Source organism: Eptatretus burgeri, chromosome 3, assembly GCF_056783735.1.
Source record: "Eptatretus burgeri isolate ZD-2024b chromosome 3, Ebu_testis_v1, whole genome shotgun sequence".
NCBI classification, from domain to species: Eukaryota; Metazoa; Chordata; class Myxini; order Myxiniformes; family Myxinidae; genus Eptatretus; species Eptatretus burgeri.
The window spans coordinates 100,614,067-100,635,726 of record NC_140963.1 but is presented as its reverse complement, the minus strand read 5'-3'; the positions used below and the strand labels follow the sequence as shown (position 1 = coordinate 100,635,726).

At 42.4% G+C, this 21,660-nt stretch overlaps 1 protein-coding gene across 1 annotated transcript in view; it reads right to left on the bottom strand.

Annotated features, from left to right (window-relative positions):
• LOC147030536 (uncharacterized) overlaps positions 1 to 21,418 on the bottom strand; it is a 75,757-nt gene extending 54,339 nt beyond the window's left edge. The window contains exon 1 of the mRNA XM_085874677.1: positions 21,189 to 21,418. The gene's annotated coding sequence lies outside the window, so the exon portion shown is untranslated. The remainder of the gene's footprint in view (positions 1 to 21,188) is intronic.
• Positions 21,419 to 21,660: the final 242 nt, after the last annotated feature.

Sequence of the window (21,660 nt, the reverse complement as noted above, 5' to 3'; positions counted from 1 at the left end):
GTTTGAGCGAAGGCCCCGGATATTTGAGGTCCACACTTTTAATGAAGAGGTATGGGAGGATGCTTTGGGTGCAGGGGGTGGGGGGGAGGGGGGCGGGTAGGACAAGGGACGAGGGGGAGGTAAGGAGAGTTGTTGAAAAAGTGTGGGGGATTGCAGAATAGCTCGGGGAGGGGGCTGAATGAGGAGGAGAAAACGCTCTGTGGTGCTGTGGGAGAGGAGGGACAAGAGAGGGGGAAGAAGGCAGTTGAGGATTTGAGGAGGTGGAGTGAAGAGATGGAGGTGAGAGGGCAGTGGAAGGAGGAAGCTTAGTGGATGAGAGGGGGGGCAACTTTGAGAAGGATGAGTGAGGGGAAAGGTGGGAGAAAGGTGAGGGGGGAATTTTTGAGAGAGGTGAGAGGGATGCTTGGAGGGAGAAGAGTGGGATGGTTGCTTTGAGAGTGAGAGTGAGGGGTGAGTTGGCACTGAATCTTAGCCACATTTTGAGCTAGGAAGCTATTTCGACACAACAGTGAACAGGTGATTTGGTGATAAAGGGTATTCTTGATTTATTGATTAATCAATTTGCTAATTAATTTTTCGATTAATGTTGCAGATTTGGATGAAAGTGTTGGTTTCGGCTGCTTTTGGCCAATTGATTTCGAAATTAATTATTTTAATTATGCAATTAATCAATCAATTATTCATTATTGTATACCGCTCTCCGAATTCTGACTTCATGTGCTGCAAGGTGGCATCACCGGGCGCCAAAGGCTCCCTGGCAATGTCGCACACTGGAGGATTTGTGATATATTTATTTGGCATGGGGGTGGTGTACTTTGAATGTACTGCTACTTGAAATTTATTTTTCCAAGAGTATTTGTAACTTGAAGTTTCATTGAAACATGGTGTGTCAAAGGTGTTTGTGAAGTGCTTGAAAATGAACTAGGCATCTGTTCAGCACAATCTCAGGCCATTTTCCATCATCAAACCCATCATCTCTTCCACCCTCATTAGGACCTTCCCCCAAGCCCTTCTCGATCCACATTTACAGGTTACTGGGTTTCATTCTGCTCCCTCATGCTTCTACAAAATAAAATTTTGTTCCATTTCTTCCACAATTTTAACTTCCACTTCTGTCATTGAGAGTTTGTGGCTGTATGCATCTTGCTCACCCTCTGTGTCCTCCCCCATCCCTTTGCTCTCATTATTCCCTATGTCCTTTATTCCTTCAAGTCTCGCATTATTTTGCACTTCTACCCTGCAGTTGGTATGTTTCCCCACCACCTCTTCCCACAATTCGTTTAAGTATTTTATTCCCGGTCTGTTATGTGTTCTACCTTCTCTATGAGCCCCAATTCTGTGTACAAAAAATATACTTTTGTAGCTTGTATTTTTTGCCTTTTCCTTCTATTTTTTTGCATTTGGTTTCTTTGTATTATTTATTCGTGTTTTTTTTTTTCTTCTTCTTTTTGTACTATTATATTTGTTTTTTGCATACAGTAGAACCCAGAAATTCCCAGGGGAAACGTTCTTGAAAACTACGTGAATGTCAGGGCACTATTTCAGTGGGAGAAAGAGGGATAGGTATCCAGCGGTTCATCCTTCATAACAGAAAAATTTATAAGTTTAAGATCATGAATGCACATAATTACAGTTTCATTAAAAATGCTTACACATAAAATAAATAGGACCACTGGGCCTGTAGCTTATCTGGGCCCTGGCCTGATGTAAAAATCCAAGTTTGGTAGCATTCTGACTGGTGGGTCTGGAAAGGAAGGTTTACGAAGGAATTTATGCAATTTTCACAAACATTGACGAAGTCCGCAATTTTGACACACTTCCAGTCAAGTGATCGGCATGATCTCTGCAATTTAACATCATGACCCTGTCCTAATTTTGTCACCCAAATTTGGTAGCATTCTGACTGCTGGATCTGGAGAAGAATATTTTCAAAGGAATTTACATGATTTTCCCAAAAGTTGACTAAGTCAGTCATTTTGACACACTACTGGTCACGTGATCGGGATGACTTCCATAGTTTAACATCCCTTCCCTGGCCTAATGTTGGAACACAAATTTTGTAGCATTCTGACTGGTGGGTCTGGAAAGGAAGGTTTATGAAGGAATTTCTGCGATTTTCACAAACATTGACTAAGTCCGCAATTTTGACACACTTCCAGTGACGTGATCGGCATGACCTCCGCAATTTTATATCATGACTGTCTTAATTTTGTAGCCCATATTTGGTAGCATACTGACTGCTGGGTCTGGAGAAGAATATTTTTCAAAGGAATTTACATGATTTTTCCAAAAAGTTGACTAAGTCGGCCATTTTGAAACACCTCTGGTCACTTGATTGACATAACTTCCGAAATTTAACATCCCTACTCTGGCATAATGTTGTAACTCAAATTTTGTAGCATTCTGACTGGTGGGTCTGGAAAAAAAGATTTTGGAAGGAATTTGCACGACCGCCATTTTGACACACTTCTGGTCAAGTGAACGGAATAGCCTCCAGGATTTAACATCAGGACCCTGTCCTAATGTTGTAACCCAAATTTGGTAGCATTCTGACTGGTGGGTCTTGAGACAAAGATTTTTGAAGAAATTTATAAGGTCAAAATGACTGTCAGTAGTCATGTGACCAGAATGAGCTTTGCAATCTCCATTACCATTCAGGAGAGGAAAGTTGCTGCCAAATTTCAGCCGGATCAGCCCAGTTGTTTGGTTGGAGAAGTCTAAATAGGAGACGGATGGACGGATGGATGGATGGATGGACGGTGCGCAATGCCAAAACCTTATTTGGAATTTAAATATGGACGACCCTGACATGTGTAACGAATTTGGCACTGGGTGCTGCACTCTCCACAACACTTTCACGAATTGCCTTCTCATTTTCCTTTATGTACCGGACAGTGGACTCATTTACACGATAATGTCTGCTCACAGAGGCCACACTCTCAACTCTTTCTAATTGGTCAAGCAGCTCCACCTTCTGGCGCAAGCTAATCATTTTTTTGGCTTCTTGGGAGCAGACTCACCTCCTGTACTACTCGTGTACTTTGGACCCCTGATTGATTTTAAACAATGAGCACAAAAGTTAATTAGCATGAGGAATCACAGCAGGTCAAGGCTGTGGGACGCGGAGAAAGAGTTAGGCCCAGAACATGCTGCACAGACAGACCCGTGCAGGGGATTGTGGGTAAGGGATTATCACGAATATGGTTTACATGGGAGATGGTGGTGGGGGGATGGCTTATGTCTGCACAAACCGCGAATATCTGGAGTACAGGGGGCTGTGAAAGTAGTAGCAGTTCACATTTTATAAACCGCAAATATCTGGGTCCCGTGAATTGACAATCCGTGAATGTCGGGGTTTATGGGAGACATTTTTTGTTTCTTTTTGTAATAAAAGGACTTAAAAGTCAAAAAGGTCTGTCTCTGTCTCTGTCTCTGTCTCTGTCTCTGTCTCTGTCTCTGTCTCTGTCTCTGTCTCTGTCTCTCTGTGTGTTTCTGTATGGGACGCTCTATGCAGATTTATGAAATTTGTACAGTTCCACAAAATGAAATTTCTTCCTGTTGCTAGATAACCCAAATGCCAATGGTTGGTGTTATCTTACAAGTGAGATACAGTTTGTGAACCTGGTTAGCACCTCTTAGGAAAATTTTGGGCTAGAGAAACCGAATGTATTAAGTAACAGCAAAAGTGATTTTATGACTGGCGTCTGTCACTCTTAAATAAATTCACCCAAGTTTGATACAAATGCTTTCCATAACCATCCGAAACATATATTCACATGAATAATTACCTTATATTTACAATACATGATCACAATATCCCATTTTATTCACATCATGATTATATGTACTTCATTGATGTTACATAACTTTTCTTTCATTGACCATTTGTCAATTTGTGCAACTCCCACTCTCTTTTTGTTTGCTTACCTCCCCAACATATTTTGTTAAGTTATGGTTCTGTAGGTGTACGACCATGATGATGGATTGGTGAATCAATGATGCTGCATGCATGTCTACACCACTGCATCTATCGAGTACAATCAGACCTGATGCATTGATGCAGAACACGTAGAAATTGCCTGCAGTCAGACTCCGATGAAAGTCCTTCTGTATGAGTTTTATTGTGAAATCATCCCTACAAAGTCATATTTTCAGACGGTTGATAAATTGCATCATTATGCTCACCCACCTGTTTCTAAACTTGCTCTTTAAAAGCTGGGGATTAAACAATCTGACAGCGGGCTATTATTTTTTCCCAGTTTTCTGATGCTGTGTCAGAGAGCATATGCTGAAGAAGGTCAATGCATTAAAAGGCAGAACTGAGATATCAGCCTTGCTGTGCAGGTAAATCCAAGTCACGCAGTTGTCGCCTTCGTGTCTTGACAAAAATGAACAGGGGAAGTAGGGGATGGTTGGTTTTTCTGTACCTATTGTGAAAACTTGTACCTCATTATAACCCAGCTCATGGCTTAGAGATGCAGGAGGGAAGTTCCAATTATATGGCAAGAGATTTATTTGTACCAAGGTGGAAGTTGCTGTTTAAGTATCTCAAAATAAGTCATCCTGCTTCAAAATATGATCAAAGGTAGCAAGAGTGTTCATGAAAAAGGCTCTCTGATATGTGCATCACTTACGAGATCCAAGCAGTTAGCATATACTCGAGGAGGATTACACATTTAGCTTCGGACTGATTTTTCAGTTACATGTTCTAAAGTCCATTCCAAAAACCTAGTTATGATGGATGGGTCAAAATAGCCGGTGTCTTTGCACGAGGGATTTTTTAAACAGTTCTGTGAATGATATTCTCAGTAATTCAAAATACGCCAATGCTTTTCATTATTTTTCAATCAAAAGTATTTCCATTTAGTATAAAAACGTATGGATGCAATTATTACGTTCTTGCAGATAACCCTGTCCCACCAGTCTGTTGAAAGGGAATTTGTTCCCGATAGTGTGTGTAATATTTAGGGAGTTTCGCTTGGAATATCCTTTGACAGCATAATGGCTGGGACCCGTGGAAATTCGACGTAATGTAAAATGTGACGTCAATCCCCCTACACCTCCCCCCAAAGCTTCAATTGCCCCTTCGCAACTCTGGCCCTTCTCTCCATCTCACCCCGACTCCCAACTTTCTGTCCGACACACTCTTTCATCTTCAAGTCTTCAACCACCCACCACCTCCCAACTCCTCCTTTCTTATTATTCCTCAACCCCCCTCCCAACAACAAGACCTAGTTCTCAACCCACCCAGCCCCCCAGTTTTGTTTTTTTTTCAAAAGAAAATAATACATGTATTCTTATGTTTTGGATAATTTTTATTTTTTATTTTTAAAGATTTATAAGAAGATATCTATTTTTAAGTGTATATGAGCGAGGCTCATGGAAGGGAACAAAATGGAAAGGGGAAAACACCAACAGCAGAGTAGAAGTGAGAGTGAGATGAAGGGGATGGGGAGGACACATGGGGGTGAACAAGCTGCACACAAGCAGAATGAAACACAGTGAGAAGATAAAGGGGGAAGTGCAATATTATTAAGAGGATCAATTCATTGTCTGTCATCACATGATCCATGCAGAGCTGGTCATTATGGACTTCCAGCTTCAACTAGATCTTCACTCTACAAATGATTATTTGTCGAAGTAAATCATTACTTATGTGCACGAAATTGAGCTTATTCTTCCTCTTTGGAAATATCGATCCGACAGTATAATATATATCATTAATTATGATGTAATTTGTTTCAATAATTTGTTATTTTTATTATTTTGATATAAATAGGTATATGCACGATTACCATATTTCATCATGTGATTCCCTGCAAGCCAGTTTTTAAAATGGTTTGATCCTTTGACTTATTACCCCATGAGACTGAAATGAGTTTTCTGGAAGAAATTGCATCATTTGAGAAAGGGTTCTTTTGATTGGTGAGAGCAGTGGGCATGCCTGCTCCCCATGGGTAATAGGCTGGGCCAAAGTAATGAGATATTCCATTATCATTTCATGAATTATGCTCCATGATTTTCATTCACACTTGTTAAACAAAATTCAAAAACTCAATGCATCAGCTTATCTTATTACATTTTCAGGACTAGAAATAATGAGTCATAACATTGGCTATACTGTATTATATAGATTAAAGAATGAAGGATTAAAAAGTTAGAGCAATATGAAAATAAATAGTCCAAGAAATGCCAATGAATTTTATTTTTCAATATATTTGTATATTACTGTTGTTATTATTATTATTCTTATGACTATTACTATGATGTTCCAGACCAGAGTGTCGGATATGCAGAAGCTTTTCTTGGCTTGGTATCAAGACTGAACGGGTCACCACCAATTGCAGAATACTCAACTCAGAGTAATTTGTTCAGGATATCGGCGATAGCTTGTCAACTGTTCACAAGGACACAGTGGTATCTTTAACATCCACCAACTAATGCCGACAGATGGGATTCCTGTTTAACGTCCACTCGAGGGAGGGCACACATGTTGACACTGCAAATGACACAAAGATGAGTGAGAGTCGACACTCACCTTCACGAGGAAGACTTTTTCATTCTACCTCTAGACGATCATGCCGGTCCATTTATGATTGGGAAGGTAAAACAATTTCTTTATCCCAGTGTCTGTGTATATATGTGTATGTATGTATGTATATATATATATATATATATATATATATATATATATATATATATATATATATATATATATATATATATATATTTGACCGGTGAAAAGTTTTAGAACACCCACATTTTTCCAGTTTTTACTGAAATTTAAGCAGTTTAATATTTCAATGCACTCTGAAATGAAAGCATTGAACAAATAAACAATTGCAGATAAAAGAGAAATCATGGAGTCGTTTTGTTGAACAAAATTTAATCTAAATTTTTGACTGATCAAAGTAGCCACCGTTTGCAGATATAACAGCTGAACATACTCGTGGCATTCTTTCTGCAATCGAAATCAAATATTGTTTGGAAAGTTCTTCTCAACACTGTTGCAGAAGTTCCTACAAATGTGTTGCAATTGTTTGGTTGCTTTGCTTTCACCCTTCTGTCCAGTTCATCCCAAACCAGCTCGATGGGGTTTAAGTCTGGAGTCTGTGCTGGCCATTAGATGATTTGAAGCCTAACGTCTTGTTCTTTTCTTCCAAGGTAGTTCTGACATAGCCTGGAGGTATGTTTTGGGTCGTTTTCTTGCTGTAGGATGAATCCCCTGACCAATTAAGCATAGACCAGAGGGTATTGCATGGCACTGCAAAATGCTGTGATAGCCCTTTTGGTTCAGGGTGCCAGTCACTCTGTGCAAATCGCCCTCTCTGGATCCAGCCAAAGAGCCCCTGATCATCACGCTTCCTCCTCCATGTTTGACAGTTGGTGTCACACACTGAGGAACCATCCTTTCACCGACTCGACAGCGTACAAAAACCCTGCGTGATGAACTGAAGATTTCCAATTTTGATTCATCGGTTAATAAGACCTTCTTCCAGTTTTCAGTAGTCCACTGCTGGTGCTTCATGGCCAAGGCAAGCCTCTTTTTCATATTTTGCCATCTTAGCAATGGCTTTCTTACTGCCACTTGACCTGTCAAACCTGCAGCTCGAAGTCTTCTCTTCACAGTTGAAACTGAGACTTCCTTACTTCGACCAGTGTTAAGCTGTGCTTGAAGCTGCTGTCCTGTGAGTCACCTATCACGCAAGCTGTTGACTCTCAGAAACTTGTCTTCTGATTGTGTTGTGGCTTTGGGTCTGCCAGACCTGTTCCTGTCAGTTTCCTCCAGTTTCCAAGTGCCTTTTGAGGTTGGAGGAAACTGCACTCACTGACACCTTGGCTTCTTTGCAATTTCTCTAAAGGAAAAACCTACACTTTTAAGGGTTATAATGAGCTGTCTGTCTTCCTTTGTTAATTTATTTTTCCCACCATTATGATAGCAATATACTACTTCCTGCAATGCAATATTGTCCAAATAATGCTTCAGAGGGTGCAGCAACACAGTCTGTTCCAACACTGCTTATACAGTATACAGACAGAGGGTTTGTAACTAATCAACAAAAGTTGGGACACCTGAAGGAATTGTTTACATCAACTTTGAAGTCTTAATTTACTTCCACTGCTGCATTCCAGCTGCAGTTGCTTACCCATTAATTGTTCCCTGAAAAGGGCCTTTTTGAACAACTCTGAAATTTACATTATTATTCAGTTTTTAGAAACCTAAACTTTTTTTTTTAAACCTCTGGCAGTTTACCACTTGGCTTTGTGCCATTTCAGGTTATTCACTGGATGTGACCTGCTTAAATTTCAGTAAAAACTGAAAAAAATGGGGGTGTTCTAAAATTTTTCACTGGTAGAGTATATATATATATATATATATATATATATATATATATATATATATATATATATATATATATATATATATATATATATATATATACATACATGAATACATATATTTACGCATACAGTAAAGCCCAAAATTATTCATACACGATGAAAAATCTGAGTTTTGCATTTATCTCATACCTACAAGCTGGAGTGGTGGAACTATCACTTCACCCAAGGACATTTAGTTGGCATGTACAAATACACATATATTTTGGCTCAACATTATCTGCATAACAATAGAAATATTAAGATTTCTGTTTTTATGCCTGTCCAAAATTATTCATACCCCATACCAAGTCTCAAAATTGGGGCCAATGTTTGTGATAATGCACATTCTTTTGATATTCCTAAGATTCTTTATAATGTTATGCAATTATTCCAAGATGTGTGCATACAATCTGAATGCATTACAAATGTGGTCTATTGAATGTACAGTGAGGAATGTTATAGAACAACACTCTGCTTTAAGATTATAAATTAAGGGGAGCTGATGCAATCATTCTAAGGTAATTGCCAGCATGGCGAAGAAGAAAGAAGTCAGTGAGGACCTTCGGTTGTGCATTGTGAATGCTCACAAGGAGGGGAAAGGCTACAAAGCTATTTCGAAGCAGTTCCGTGTGCCAGTTGCCACCATACAAAGCATTATTAGGAAGTATAAGGAGTTCAACACTGTAAAAACCATTGAAGGACGTGGTCGGAAGCCAAAGGTGTCACCTCGTCTGGCAAGAAAAGTATGGCGAGAGGCCAACAACAATCCAGGGATCACTACTAAAGCTCTCCTGAACAACTTTGGCGAGTCTGGGACCAAGATATCAAGGCAGACACTCCAGCGGATGTTGCACAAGAGGGGTCTCCATGGACGCCGACCAAGAAAGACTCCACTCTTCCATCCCAGGCACAGAAAGGCTCGTCTAGCCTTTGCTAAAGCTCATGTGGACAAAGATCCCAGCTTTAGGTCCTCAGTTCTGTGGTCGGATGAGACGAAAATGGAGCTTTTCGGGCACAGAGATGTTGCTTTCGTTCGGCGAAAGAAAGGTGAAGCATGCAACCCTAAGAACACAGTCCCGACCGTCAAGCATGGAGGTGGGAGCATAATGCTTTGGGGATATTTCTCAGCCAGTGGGCCCGGTAATCTCGTCAAAGTGGATGGCATCATGAAAAAGGAGTAGTACATCAAGATCCTTGAGGAAATCATCAAACAGTCCGCAGAGAAACTTCACCTCGGGGAGCATTGGACGTATCAGCAGGACAACGATCCAAAACACACTGCCAAGTCAGTCAAGAAATGGTTCTGGGATAATGATGTAGACATTCCAGAGTGGCTAAGCCAAAGTCCAGACCTCAACCCAATCGAGAATCTGTGGAGGGAGCTCAAGACCGGTGTGATGGCAAGGAAGCCTTCCAACCTCAAAGACCTGGAGACCTTCGCGAAGGAGGAGTGGGCCAAAATCCCTGCAGAGACATGCAAAAAACCTTGTGAGCAAGTATAAAAACCGTTTGGAGGCTGAAATCACAAACAGAGGCTTTTCCATTGATCACTGAATGTGACTGAACTGATCTAAGCAAGGGTATGAATAATTCTGGACTTGACATTTTTTTGTAAATCTCTCAATAAAATACCCCCGAAACAATGTATTTCTTGAAATGTCTCTTGCAGTGATTCTTTTAGCTGTTTGTCACATTCTTATGTAAGTTAAACCAGAAGAAACTCATTCCTCAAATAACACGATTCAAAATACTCCAAATTTGGTGAGGGTATGAATAATTTTGGGCTTAACTGTACATATATATATATATATATATATATATATATATATATACATATACATATATATATATATATATATATATACATATATATATACATATATATACACATATATATACATATACATATACATATACATATATATATATATACATATACATATACATATATATATATACATATACATATACATATACATATATATATATATATATATATATATATATATTTACAGATACATATATATTGTTACGGATCTGGAAACCATAAGCATTCAACATACAGATGTCCCAAAAGTCAGTTATGTCGTTAAGTATGCATATCGTCAGATCCCCTTCCTTTTGTCTAGTGGGAGAATCAAAGGCGTTCGTTGTGATTTCTTTTAGTTAGGTTACTACATCCAACAAGCCATCTAACAACCATCCCATCTGCATGACCCCTCGGCCCATAACGATCCACGGTACCATCGCGCTTGCAGCACTCGGTTCGCGGGCCACAGAGCACCTTTGCCTGAGATGGATTCCCAAGGATGTTCGAGGCAGTTTCACCACCACGATCTTTCTCAAACATGCGCGGAGGGAGGGTCGGCTTTCTCCAAACAAGGCCAGAACCCCGCCCCGGAAAGGTATGGCGTGGGACCCTGTCCAATGAAAGGTGGACAGCGAGGTGTGTTCACCAAGGCCCCTCCCCGCTGAGGGAGGTCCATAAAAATCTCCGAACACTCTCTGAGAGCAGAGTTTTGGTGGGTTTTTGCTGTCAGGAAAGGGGTTTTTGCTGTTACGAAGGGGTTACGAAGGCTGTTACAAAGGGGTGCTAACAGTGGTTGTTACGAGGGTGTCATGAGGTTTGAGCAGAAGGTCATCGAGGCGGCGAACATGTCTCTGCTGGCCCTCTACAAGGAAGGAAAGAGCGACCCCGACCCCCCTCCATGGACCCCGGCTATTCACCACCCGAGCTCCGCCACGAACGAGTCCCACACGTGCGACTGGGGACAAAACAAACGACCTTTGTCAGGTGCCGCATCGTGGAGCACCCCCTTCCTCCGACGGTCAGGTACCCAGCTGGACTCTGACCCCCAGCAAGTCTCTCTCCTCGGCTGTGAGTGTCCAACAAAGAACTCTGGGTTTCTTTTCATTTGTGTGTGTTTCTGGTGTGGGCCTGTTTCGTAGAACTGAATAAGTGTTTTTGGATCATTGTAAATATTCCTTGCTTGCATATTCGTATCAAGTCTTGCTTTGTGTCTCCATTTACTGTAAATAAATCATCACAGAAATGTTCTCAGTCCATTTCCGTCCCTTCTTGCATTGGTCCAGCATGGTTCGGATCTGAGTTTAGGCGGGGTTTTATCCCCGGTAATCGAACAATTGTAGCCGGGACGTCCTGGGCAGGCCCGCTTGACTGCATCCGAGCCGGAAAGGTGGGTGGCAGAGTGGTAGTCCGCAGGTGTAATTTTATCGCTGCCCGTAGAGTGAATCCGGTTCGGCCAGGCGTTCCGTGGGAGTAGATCCCCAGTAGCCAATATCGCGTGGTTACTTCGGTATATTGGATCTCGACAAAATAACCCTACGCCACGCGGTTGAAATATTGGTGACCACGGTCGGTGAAACGACCCGCCGCCTCACGGAGTTATCCAAGCGACGGCCTACAATTCCATAAGCATTCAACATACAGATGCCGCATCGTGGAGCACCCCTTCCTATGTGACCTGCTTAAATTTCCATAAGCATTCAATACACACATATATATATATATATATATATATATATATATATATATATATATATATATATATATATATATATACATCCATATATAGAAATGTTTATACATACATATATATTTATATATATATATATATATATATATATATATATATATATATATATATATATATATATGCATATGTATACTAGCAAATACCACCCGTCACTTCGCTGACGGTAATCCTGAAGGGGAGATGGACGAAAAGAGTGGGGAAGAGGGAGGAGGGGGGAGAGAGTGCAGGGAGAGTGAAGAGGAGTGGAAAGGAGAGAGAGGAAGGAGGGGGAGCAAGAGAAGGGAAGAGAGTGTGGGGTGAGAGGAAGGGAAGGCGGATGTGCGGTGGAGCGTTAATTATGATACATGTTGTTTCATCAAAATGATTCTGCATAGAATATCAGTGAAGATGGAAACAAAATCATCATCAAACCATTTGAAAGCCTTTATCCAAGAGCAGGGGTCAGCTTTTTGCAGGCTCCAATCATAGTAACCTTTCTTGTGGCAATGTTTTTACAGCCAGATGCCATTCCTACCAACAACCCATAAGTCGACTTTGACCCTGCAGGGATAATTACCAGTATACTGGTGCTCATTTTGCCGACCTTCAGAAGGATGACGGGCTGAGTCAAACCCCCTGATGCTAACTCAGTGGCAAGCGGGGCTCAAACTCAGGACAACAATGCTCCAAAGGCACCGCCTTAACCACTGAGCCACACCAGGCTCATGAAGATGGAAACAAAATAATGTCTGAAATCCAATTTCTACCCGTCATGCAATAAACAGTCTGGGGACAAACTCCTGTCCTGACATAAATACTGCCTGGACACATCTGAAGCCAAGCTGTCCGGAGACGAACAACACCCAGACATAAACACCATCCGGATATGTCTGCAGACAAACGCTGCCCAGACATAAACACTGTCCAGAGACAGAGACACAGAGACAGAGATGGGGGTAGGCGAGTTCGCAGAACGAATATGTTATGCTTAAGAGAGAACACACACACACACACACACACACACACACACACACACACACACACACACACACACACACACACACACACACACACACACACACACACACACACACACACACACACACACACACACGTTGGAACCAGTGTGATTACCAACTACAGTACTTACTGTATACAACCCAGAAACATTGAGCAGCTTTCACCAAAAAGCAACGTTACATTTAAATAGACGTTTCAGCGATATGTTCACAAACATTAATCTTTACTATCGGCAAGTGTCTTAAGCACTCATGCAAGCACTCCAATTAAATGGTTAATGAGGAACGGTTGGCCAGACTGTGGCTGCATACCATAAAGGATACTTTTGACTTTAAAGCCCGTCTTCACCACCCATGCAGCAGTTAATGAAATATAATGACTATCCACAAAAGAGTTGCAGCTTAATGCAGAACAACCCTGGAGACATCGCAATGTTCAATCACCCATGAAATAAACATTGCAGAAAATCCGCCATTTGCCTGTGCATGTATACTAGCAAATACCTGTGGTACATTTATACGTCATGTATACGTCATGTGGTACATTTGTTTGAGGTCCATGCAAACGTTAAAACATTTTTTTTTTTTAACGACCATTTTTATTTTTATTTTTAGACCAGATTTGCTTTGATCCCCTATTGAGCACCTCGTGAAACCTCTGAAAATATAGACACAGATCTGGCAGATGCTTTGGATAGGCAGTCCCTCTGGGTAACAGGATGTGAGGTCAAGCAGTGAATGCATGAAATCATATAGTTCAATGAAGCTGGTTAATTTGTTACATTCCTAAATCTTAAATTTACTCAATATAATTCTCCAAACAGCAGAAAAAGATAAGTTAATTTTTTTTTGTATACCTTGTCAATGCTCGTATGAGAGCAAACACACAACGCACATCAAGGGGGCATGAGACAAGAGGGGCAGGAGGGGGAAGGACAAAACAGTGGGGAACAGACATTAGGATATCTGTGGAAGGGAGAAGGATGGGACAGGGAACATGGGGAATAGAAGATGGACATTACAGGGACTTTCAGGAAGGAAAGCAGGGAATTTGAAGGAGGTGGGCTTGGGTGGATTATCGGGGGTAGAAAAGATCGAGGATTTTGATGGGGATGATAAGAGGTGGTGGTGAACAGCTGTTTTGAAGGCCTGGAGGGAAGAATGGGAATGAATAGAATGAGGGAGTTTATTCCAAAGGTGGGAAAAAAGAGGGATGAAAGCGTGAAGGTGAGCAGTGTTTCGTGATTTTGGTAGTTTTACCAGAAGGGGGTTGTTGGCGGACCTTGAGCGCCCTGCGGAAATGTGGTGGGGACAAATCGCAGAGAGAACAGGGGGGCGATGCTGGAGAGGAAATGGTAGAAGACAGAAAGACCACCGACCAACCTGCGGTGATTGAGTGAGTGGCCCAAAGACTCAGCCTCATTGTGGGAGATGCCAATGACCCGAAATGCCTTGGTTTCCACAGCGTGAAGCCGAGAAAGGTGGGAGGCAGGAGCACCAGCCCAGAGGGGAGAGCAGTACTCCATCAGGCTGCGGACAAAAGCTTTGTAAGTGGTCAGGAGCTCAGGTGGGCTGAGGAAGGACTTTGCACGACGGAGGATTCCCAGTCGGCGACTGGCTTTGGAGGCGAGGTTTGAAATGTGGCTTTCCCAGGAAAGGTCATGGCAGATAGTGAGACCCATAAGCTTGAAAGAAAGGACTTCTTCCAGAGAATTGTTGAGAAAGTGGATTGGGGGGGGGGGTTCTAAACGGTCCTTTCGAAGAGACATAGTGAGAGTGTGACATTTGTCCGGATTGAAAGACATGTTCCACGTGTTGGACCAGTTTGTGATTTTATCCAGATCAGCAGTGAGCGAAGAAGCTGCTGCTTGCCGGTCTGAGGGATGACAGATGGTACGGCAGAGGGTGGAGTCATCAGCAAAGAGATATAGAGGATTTTCCAGAGAGTCAGAGAGTTCGTTGATGAAAACCAGAAAAAGAACAGGGCCCAGATCGCTACCTTGAGGTACTCCAGCCTGGACAGGAAGGTGAATGAAAGAACTCCATTTTGGGCCACACCTTGACTGCAACAGGAGAGGAAGTCTGCGAGCCATGAGTGGAGATGGCCTTGGATACCATAGGAAGAGAGTTTGGTGAGCAGGGCAGGGTGCTGGACTGTGGCCAAAGCACGTGATATGTCCAGGGATACGGCTCGGATTTCCTGTCTGGCATTGAGGGCTTCCATCCATTGTTGGGAGAGCAGAAGCAGCATATCCAGGGTCGAGTGACCTGGTCTGAAACCAAATTGATGATCAGAAATCAAGCCATTGAAGAAGAGGAAGGATTTGAAGGCCCTGTCACACCTTGACGATTTAGCCAACGTATGCCTGAGGTGTGCAAAATTGGGCTAAAACGCCGGCACACGTCGAGTACGTTATGGGTAAGTTTCTATACGTTAAGAGCACGCTGGCATACGTCGTAGAACGCTGGTATACATCGTAGAACGCTGGGAAACGTCGTAGTACGCTGGCAAACGTCGAAGTTTGCCGAGCTGTTTGACAAATTTTCCATGCTTGAAATTTCCCGCTGTATGCCAGCGTATGACTCACATGTTCCGCATAACGCTGGCTATAAGTTGTCGGCACGTTACGCGATCGTTGACATACGTTACTTGTAAGTTACTCATAAGTCGAAACATGTCGAGGTAATGTTTAGCATACCCGAAACTTATTTCTAACCTATGAGTAACGTATTGTAGGCAGGTTACGCGATCGTTGACACACGTCGCCACACTTTACTTGTAAGGTACTCATAAGTCGAAACACGTCAATGTAATGGTTAGCGTCAGTGTTCCAGACCCCCTGTTTTTTTTTTTTCTTTGGTATGACGGTCATGTTGACACTTCGAATTCTAGTGCAGTTATAATATAATATAATTAATAGGCTGCCGCTCAACGATTTAAATCATAACCGTCATACCGAAGAAAAAAAAAACAGGGAGTCTGGAACACTGACGCGAACCATTACCTTGATGTGTTTCGACTGATGAGTAACGTACAAGTAACGTATGTCGACGTGTGTCAACGATCGCGTAGCATGCCTGCAACTTATGCCAGCGTATGCGGAATGTGTCATACGTCGAGTACGTCGAGAAATTTTCAACATGCTGAAAATTTCTCGACGTACTCGGCGTACAATTACGTATGCAAGCGTGCTCTTAACCTATACAAAACTTACCCATAACGTATCCGACGTGTGCCAGCTTGGTTCGGCAAATTTTTCATACGTTGGCATACGCTGGCTAAAACATCAAGGTGTGACAGCAGCTTCACACTTCGATGTCTCGTGCGGTTATGATTTGAATCGTCGAGCCGCAGCCTATGAATAGCCTACGCCACGTGATCGTCGGTGATACGCTGCCACGCGCTATGCATAAGTTAGACTATCGTTGGGCATAGGTTGTGAACGCCAACAACACGCTCAACATTCGTTGGTATAAGTTATCTATATGTGATTAAAACGTTCGGTGTACGTTCCTAATACGTTATGCATACGTCCAACACGTTATTATATGCCCAAAAATTAAAAAAAACATCAATAGTTCAGCGTACGCCAGCGTTTTACATACATTTTGATACATTGCCATACGCCGGCTAAAACGTCAAGGTGTGACAGTGGCTTGATGTCTGAAGTGATGATGGATTTCATAACCTTGCTGATGATTGGGAGAAGGCTGATTGGTCTGTAGTTGCAGGGATCTGTTTTTGCACCTTTTTTGTGCAGGGCAGTGATGTTTGCTGATTTCCATGCAGATGGCAGATGACCTTGAGCAAATGACAGGGTGAATAGAACAGAGAGAGGGTGAGCAAGAGCAGAAGAGCAGGCTTTGAGGACACGTGGGTTGATGCCATCTGGACCGGTTGCAGAATCTGAGTCGAGGTTTGACAGCAAGCTCTCCACCTTGTCAGAAGAAAAGGATGCAGAGTTGAGGGACAGTTGGGTGCGACTGGGTAAGGTGGGTAGAGAAAGTGATGGGTTTTGGACACAAGATTTAGCTGCAAACATCGAGTTTAGGCATTCAGCTTTTTCACGTGCGGTATCAGCAGTGTGGCCATTTGAGGTGAGGGAGGGATGGAGGGGGAACATACACCAGAAACAGATGAGACACCACCAGGATTTTGAGGAGGGAGAGAGGTTTGAGAGTTCAGACTTGAGATGAGAAAGATGTTGTTTTCTGGCTCTCCTGAGGGTAGATACACACTTGTTCTGAGCTTTATGGAAGGAACTGAGATTGCCCTCAATTGGGTTTGCTTTCCATGAGGCAAAGGCAAGTTGTTTCAGGACAACTGCCTCACCACAAGCTTCAGTGAACCAAGGGCGGGAGGAAGGGGTAGGACAACTGAACATGAGAGCGGATAAATCTGTGCATGAGGGAGAGAAAGTTTCTTTGAAAGAATTCCCAGGATGAGTTGATGTTTGAGAAAGTAGCGATAGGAGACCAGTCTATAAGTTTGAGGGCTGCTTGGAGACCCTGCCAGTCGGCATGAGTGAAATACCAGACTCAACGGCGGTGAGGTGGTTCTCTGATAATAGCCAAAGAGATGTCCACTTTGACAAGGACGTGGTCAGAAGAACCGATTGGAGCGAGAGAAGAGCAGCAGATATTGTCAGGGAAGTTTGTCAAAATCAGATCCAGAAGAGATGGAGTACCATTAGTTGAGATCCAGGAAGGGAAGTTGACCGATTGAATCAGTCCCAATGAGTCGCAGAAAGCTTTAGCTGAGGTGCCATGACAGGTGAGAGAGGTACCCACACCGAGCCAACTGGCATGATGACAATTGAAGTCACCACATATGAGGAAGAGAGAGTTTGGATGAGAAGATAGAAGTTGCTCCATGTTTTCAGATAGTGAGGTGTAGATGGAGTCATCACTGTAAGGTGGACGGTACAGTACACATATAAACATGAGGTGGGAGTGGAGGGGAAACCGTAGCCAGAGGTATTCCTGGGGGTGTGGGGGAGTGAGGGCAGTGCATGGAGAGTGAGGAATAGAGTCTTTGATGAAGAGAGCAACTCCTCCACCAGGGCGAGGCTCAGGTCTGTCAAACCAGAGGAGGGAGTAACCGGGGAGAGATACTTGGGAGTCAGACAGGATTTGGGGGAGGAAAGTTTCTGTTTGGCAGATTATGTCTGGTTTGTCAGTGGCAACCTGTATGGAAAGATCTGAAAGGTTTGAGCGAAGGCCCCAGATATTTGAGGTCCATAGTTTTAATGAAGAGGTAGGGGAGGAGGCTTTGGGTGCAGGGGGTGGGGGGGGAGGTAAGGAGGATTGTTGAAAGAGTGTGGGGGATAGTAGAATAGCTTGGGGAGGGGCCGAATGGGGAGGAGAAAAGGCTCTGTGGTGCTGGGGGAGAGGGGGGAGAAGAGAGGGGGAAGAAGGCAGTTGAGGATTTGAGGAGGTGGAGTGAAGAGATTGAGGTGAGAGGGCAGTGGAAGGAGGCAGCTTTGTGGATGGGAGGGGCGGCAACTTTGGGAAGGATGAGTGAGGGGGATAAATGGTGGGAGAAAGGTGAGAAGGGAGTTTTTGAGAGAGGTGAGAGGGAGGCTTGGAGGGGAAGAGTGGGATGGTTGCTTTGAGAGTAAGGGGTGAGAGGAGTGAGTTGGCACTGAAGTTGGAAAAAAAGAATGGTTGATGGAAAGCAAACATTCATAGCAAACTGGGGTTTTTAAAAGTTTTAGGTCAGTTATGTGATTAAACACATTTCTTGAGGGATGCAATAAAGGCGAATTCAGAGAATGGAGAGAAGAAACGCTGTAACAGTTGGATTTTTTAGGCAAGGTATGAAGGAGAGGTCGAATTGAGAGCAGTCTGTTTAAATAGCAGAAGAGTCGTGCAATATGAAACAGTAAAGAGAACCACATGTGTGAAAGAGGAAGATGAAGCATAAGAGATCGTTTTTGTTATTATTATTAATGTTTGAAAGAGTTAACAGATTCGGTCATGGAAGTGTGGTAGAAAAAAATCAAGGAAGAAGAGGAGGATGAAGAAGTGATGAAGAAGAAGAAGAATCGGAGAAAGGTTGCATTTTTTTTTTTTTTTGATTTATGATAAGAGTTATTAGTTGGTAGGGATGGGGACGTTAATAAAGTGGGAAAGATAGAAATTGAAGATAATGGGGAGAAAAAACAAATAAACACGATGGTACACCGAGGGGAACAAAGGGTAGGCCTCAAGCCTCAAGGATAGGCCTCAAGCACCCATAAGACAAGTTCGACGAAATCTCACAAAATAGCACGATTTTTGAAACAAAAACGAACTAGGAAGACACGGTAACATGTGGGTGAGAAAATAAACAGTTAAAACGGGACAGATAACGACTGGAAACTTAACTTTGAGATTGTCAGCAGGGAGCCCTGAAGGAGACCTGCCAACGCTCCAAAACCAGAACTGGAGTTTTTGAACTGCTTTGGAAATCACATCTTTTCTTGTGTATGTGTGGAGGAGGGAAAAAAGCCTTGCTTGCTTAAAGTAATAGGAATATCGGCTTAGTTATAAGACTCGTTATATTTTTTAATTGTCATTGGAATAATTGAAATAATATTTCGATGATATACTTTAATTAGTCCGTGAGAGTAGATCATGGAAAATCGTCTCATGAAATGCATGAAATCACTTCGAGCTCGTAATTTGAAAAGTTATAGTACTTGTTTATATATCTATCTGTAGGTATGCATGTGTGTGTAAGTGTGTATGTATGCATGTATGTGTGTTGTATGTGTGCATGTATGTGTGTAGGTATGTGTGTGTCTGTATGTACATGTGTGTATTTGTGCATGTATGTGTTTATATGTGTATGTATGTGTGTATGTATGTGTGCATGTATGCATGTGCATTTGTGTGTGTGTATGTATGTATGTGTGTATGTATGTATATTTGTATGTGTATGCATGTGCATGGATGTGTGTGTGTGTGTGTGTGTGTGTGTGTGTGTGTGTGTGTGTGTGTGTGTGTGTGTGTGTGTGTGTGTATGTGTATGCATGTGTGTGTATGTATGTGTGTGTATGTACATGTGTGTATTTGTGCATGTATGTATTTATATGCGTGTATGTATGTGCGTATGTATGTGTGTTTGTTTAGGTGTATGTATGTGTGAATGTATGTGTGTGCATTTGTGTGTGCATTTGTGTGTGTATGTATGCATGTATGTGTGTATGTATGTGTGTATGTACATGTGTGTATTTGTTCATGTATGTGTTTATATGTATGTATGTGTATGTATGTACATGTGTGTATTTGTGCATGTATGTGTTTATATGTGTGTATGTATGTATGTATATTTGTATGTGTATGCATGTGCATGGATGTATGTTTGTGTATTTGTGTGTGCATGTGTGTGTGTGTGTGTGTGTGTGTGTGTGTGTATGTATGTATATTTGTATGTGTATGCATGTGCATGGATGTATGTTTGTGTATTTGTGTGTGTGTGTGTGTGTGTGTGTGTGTGTGTGTGTGTGTGTGTGTGTGTGTGTGTGTGTGTGTGTATGTATATTTGTATGTGTATGCATGTGCATGGATGTATGTTTGTGTATTTGTTTGTGCATGTGTGATGTGTATGTTTGTGTGTGTATGTATGTATGGGTGTGTGTATGTATGTATGTATGTGTGTGTATGTATGTGTGTGTTTCTAATTATTAGACATACGAGTGAGAAAGTCAAGTTCGTTGGTCCCTAAAAATCCCAGGAGCAGGTAGAGGAAGGGCAAGGGGTGAGGGGTGGGCTTATGCTCTGTTTGTGAGGTCATCGGACATAACAATTTGGTTTATACTCCCCACTCAACGTGTCCTTATGCCACTCTTGCAGAATGGTTGACCCAATATCTCATCCGATTCGGGAAATAAGCTTGACTATACCTCGACAAATATTTATCAGATTCTGTGGATGACGATTGATGATCATATTGATGTAAATATCAGGACAATATTCCAAACATGTATGATCCCAAAATAGAAAGTGTAAAGAGTGACAATCATAAAATACTGGATGTGGACATGGGCCTGCGACAACCAAGAGGAAAACTCGACAATTGTGACTGGTGAATGCATGCACTGATGTGCGACTATTTTTTAAACTGTATTGCCCGATTCACATAACATTATGGAAGGCTCTAGTGATGTGGTAGATTGCCGAATGAAATCGCGTTAATTTTTTAGGTGCGGGGACACGGCGGCACAAACCACACTCAAACGAGAACAGCGCTCAATGGAGCCCATACCTCCAACTGCCAGGCTGACAGTTTCCGTTTTTTATTCCACTGATAGACCAGGTCTGGATCTGGACCTGAACCTGACCAGAGTTCAGGTCAGAGTTCGCTGCTCTTGGTCACTCTGCTTCCGGTAACTCGCACCCTCCCTTGCGGTTCCAACCCCGTGCTTGGCAACAAACCTGACAACTGCGATCTTCAAACCGAGGTGCTCGAGCCTTGTGACTTGGAGCAGTTTGAGCCTTGCGAGCCCTGTGAATAATGAATGGAAGAGCAATTTACTAATAAATATAAATACGAGTTCCTTCATCTTCTACTGCAAGTTCCACTAGCATATTGGTTGAACACTCCCTGAATCAGCCTTCTCTCCACCCAGGCCTCAACCCACAACTGCTTCTTTCTCCTGGCATGATGTTGGCCATGGGCCAGTGCGAGTGCCAAAGAAACAGTGCTCAGAGCTTTCACCATTCTCATTCTCTCCCTG